The sequence below is a fragment of the Athene cunicularia genome, assembly GCF_003259725.1.
Source record: "Athene cunicularia isolate RWA chromosome 14 unlocalized genomic scaffold, athCun1 chr14_part1, whole genome shotgun sequence".
Classification (NCBI taxonomy): Eukaryota; Metazoa; Chordata; class Aves; order Strigiformes; family Strigidae; genus Athene; species Athene cunicularia.
In genome coordinates this window covers 10,696,362-10,700,935 of record NW_020799118.1, presented here as the reverse complement: position 1 = coordinate 10,700,935, position 4,574 = coordinate 10,696,362, and positions in this window count along the sequence as shown.

The following is a 4,574-nucleotide window of genomic DNA, read 5'->3' as shown; positions in this document are numbered from 1 at the left end:
TTGAACTTTCAAATAAAATTGTTTATAAAATAATTGTGCATTTCTGCTGCAGTTGCTGCATTTGTGTTGCTCCCCGGCTGCACGCTCCTGTTGTTTTCACTTTCCACCTAGGTTGACCTTTTAGGTCTGACTGTTTTTGTGAGTTAATAGTAACAAGATAACCCTTAAACAGGTAGGGTATGAAATTTCTTCTTTAGTACACATTCCAGATTGTCCCATTGGGAATGCACGGTGTTCTTGACCAAAGCCTGGGTGGAAGTGAAAGAGGTGATGGGCTTTTGCTTTCAGTCTTGCCTTCTGGTGTTTTATTCAGAAAATAAATCCTGTCAGGTAGTTCTAGAAGTAAAACACGTACCATTACCTCAAACATAGCTGGTTTTATGTGGAGTATGGCGATTTTCATTCATCTTTTCATCTGTTGTGCTGCTTTCTTGCTGGTTGCAACGGTCACACTGACCACTTGCCAAACCAGTGGAATTCAGATAAGAGATTCAAAAGAAATCTTTGTCGTGACTTCAAAATAATTTACCAGAGAAGAAAAAGATGCTTAAATACATGATTGATGCATATCTCCAGAAACGTGTTGTAGGAGGGATGCCGAGTGGATAACTCAGTCGGGCTGCAGAGCTCTCCCTGGGCGGGGGCTCAGTAGTGCTGTGGGCATGCAGAGGGACGGCTGGAACCGGGCTGCTCTCAGCTGCGGGGCAACGGGAGTCTACAGGCTTCCGCAGACACTCCTGCTTACTTAGTGTATCCCCTTACCTCGGTTATCGTTGCTGTTCATGCAGCTCTGGTGGAAGGAACTAGGGTGTATGCATTCCTTTCCAGGTCCACTGCAAAAGCCTTTCAGGACTCCCAGGAAAAGCAAGCCTCATGCTGCTTTATGGGGATAGAAGACCCTGCTAACTGCTGTGAAGATGTGGGAATCCTGTAGTCATCTTCCTACTGAGCACGGTCTTGTTGTAGGACTAAACCAGCTACAAGAGTGTAATCTGTGTTTGATTAATGTATTATCTTAATTTCACTTTTTTGTTCTTTCCTCCCTGCTCCACTGACATATGTTCTGGATTTCTTAGCAGAAACTTCAGTTTTAAATCTTAAACACTGGAGGTAAGCCATGTGGCATGAATGGAAAAGTTTTGATACAATTTCTTGGAGCAGACTAGTCTTGAATTCAGTTGAAAGCAATTAAGTGTTCACACTAGTTTTATTAAACCATACTTTGGCTTCATCTGAAGTCAGAATACCTTGACTCTTGCAAGCTTTGCAGCATCTGTTTATGGTAGGTTTGTCAGCTAAATAATTTCTCCATATGAATTTCTAAGGGTAAAAAAAAGTTTCATTCGGTGGGCATCATTAACACCTGCAAAAAGCAAAATATCCATGTTAGACTCTAGCTTATTAGGGGAGAATTTTCAGGTGTGGTTGGTGGTCTGGTGCTGCATTAGTTCCTCTGACGTTTCTTTCTAACGTTGTAGTTCTTTGCCTGGTAGAGACAGCATTGACATCAATTTCTGAGTGTTTGCCCTATTTTCAGATGTGTATAAGGCACATTGGCTCTTGCTTATATGTGGCCTTTAGCACTTGTTCTGTCCTCGCTGTGCTCAGAGGAACAGCCTTGAACAGCAAGTGTCACTGTGTTCTTATTAACTACACTGTTGTAGTCTGCTGATCAAATTGTACCCTGCTCCTCTTGCCCCTTCCATGACCTGGCTGTCCTAATTGCCTTTTTCAAATTGGAGAGAGTCTGTATTCTTATGGGTTTCTAGGATAGTGTTTGTGCTGTTGCCCTCACTGGAGCTGTATATAAACAAAACTACTCTCAACATGTTGCTCAGGCTGTCACAGCTCCCTCTCTATTTGGCAGGGTTTATGCCAGCATGCCACAAAGACACTGCTCTGGGTACCACATAAGCCCCTTTAGAGCTTCTATTCTGGGTAGCACAAACAGATGTGTCATAAAATCTTGATGCTCAAAATGATCTGGGAAGAACCAGGAGGGACATCATGCCTGTTGTAACAGGCTGTCTTACCTCCCTCACTATCAGCCATCCACACCCGGATCTCGTTCCTCTGCCCCTCCTCAGTCTGTCAGCTCTGCAGAGATGATGCTCTGCTTCAGTAATGTAACGGAGCCTGAAAGTCTGCCCTGTAATATGAATTTAGAAATTAAATACTATGAAGTCTGTCATTTGATTACAGTGCTGCTGTAAAAAAGGGCTATGTTTGAATGGCCTCTACTTATATGTGTGAAAATGAGAATAGCTTTTAATAAACAGGATTGACTATTAATGCCTGTAGTACAAGTTATAATGTTCTGCACAAACATTGCTTAGCATTGTCATTATCTAGCAATAATCCTTATTTGTATTTTACACAAATTGTGGCAGAACCTTCTGTTTACCTAACCTGGAAATTTTTCCTGAACAGGCTGTCTATAATTTACACACAGAATTGGCAGTTTTCTTCCTCCTCTTGGCAGGTATTTAATAGTCATGTATTGCATTTCTGTGCTAGTAAACCTTCGTTGTTACACAAAACGTACTAGAATGTTATGAAGAAATATCTTAAATAATTAAACAGAAATGGAGTGACAAAACAAACGAACAAAGTGCAATTTGAGCTGTGTTATTCTTTCCTTTTTATATTCATTTATTTGCTAATTTGCTGAACTTACTGAACTGCAATGGGTCTTGCTGTGATTAGAGAGAATTTGCCAAGTTCCTTTGTAATTGTTTCTTTGCAATTAACTAAATAATAGAATGTTCTGTGTGTTGCTCTCTGGGGAAAGGAAAGGAGCGGGCAGGTGCTTTTGCAATAGGATTTCCACATCTTACGCCCATTTCCCTGGAACTCACCAAGCATAAAAGGATGGGTAGAACACGAGAGAAAGAATTGCACCTCAGGACTGGAAATGACAACATTAACTTTTTCTTATGATTTCTTTGAGTTTGTTTAAAGACTTTTTTATGCTGGTCCTGGTTGTGGCTATTCTTTAAACCCAAAAATCCCTAGGAGGACTTCAGAGGAAAGCAATGAAGACCCAAATGTATGTTCCTTTTGCAGCTGCCTCTGCTCAGGGGAAATCCTTCAAGATGGGAGGAGAAATCAACTGGGAAGATCCCTGGGAACGTGGTTTTGCTGGGAAGAGCAGAGACTGGGGACTGAGCTGTTGTAGAGGGGTCAGTGAAGACTGGGGGAAGCTAGAGAATAGCCCTGGCTTTGTTACTTCCTTTGATTTTCAGCAGAAAAATACAGAGGAAGCCCTGGGAAAAAGGGAAGGGTAATCTTAATCGAAGCACAATCTAGCTCAGCAGGAGGGAGGCATGGCTTGATGTTAAGGGCAGAGTATATGGAGCAGCAGAGGTGAACTGGGCAGAGGTGTTGTCTAACAGTGGCAGCTGAGTGCCGAGGGATGGTTGTCTCGCTGACCTTCCTCTGACTGTCTGTAATTTAGTCCCTAATCTCAAGAGGGTAACTCATCCATCTGCTGGCACTTGGAGTTCAAACTCGCTTTTTTTTTTTTTTTTTTGAATCTGTACTGTTGGCTAAAACCTTTCATAACTCATATTAGGTCTGACAGTCAGGGGAAGACTCCTTGCTTCATGGTATATTAAAAGCTGGATTATTTCATTTCATAGTGAATAAAAAAAGTCAGGGGTATGGATGGGATTGCTGTTCTAAAAGGTGCTCTCATGGCAAATATCACATCAGCAGTAGGGATCTCTGGAGTGAGAGAGAAGCTTGTGAAGAGAAAAATGGTACATTTCTAGGAGTGCTTTTGCAATCTGCCTCAGGGGGACAGGGGACAGCACTGGCTGCCTTATTTTGGATGTTTTAACTAGTCTTTCTATCTTCATTGTCTTTAATTTGGGACATTTCTCATTGCCTATTTTGACCAGTGATTCTTTAGCAAAGTCACTGTCAAGCAAGTTAGCTCAAGCTAATGCGGTTCCTAGTGTTAATTTTCAGCAGGATTACCAGCTAACAAGCTGACATTTGCAGTTTGCTTTGGTTGATTGTAGAACTGCTTTCCATGCAAGGGTGATTTACTCCTAGTTTTTATTCCTGGGATGTCACAGCAGTGGCTTGTTTGTTCATTTTGCTTTGGCAAAACTGAGTGTACCTATTTGTGTGGGGAGGGAGAAAGGCTGCTATTATCTAAACATGAGAGCCTTGATAACTGTCTTGTTGTTATGTAATCAAGAATTACCTGAATAGGATCAAATGAGAGATGCTAGACATCTAAGAAATGCAGACGCTGCTTTGTGACATAGTACAACAGGCTGAAATACCCTGCCATGGAAAGTACAGCTAGTGCTAGATTCTGTGGTTTGTCTCTTATTCCTAGTTTGCTGAGTGTATTTTACTCTTCATTTTTATATTTTCCGATATCATTATAAATAATTGTGGTGGAGAAACTAAAACTGTTGATGCCTCTGTTTCTCTATAACCCCAAATCCTCATTCTACTATAATTTAATACAGTTGTCTCTGTAGCAAATGGTTGAGAGGCAGGCACACCAGCACTGCTGAGCCTGCTCCCTTTCCCACTCACACCCCCCCCCCCCCCCC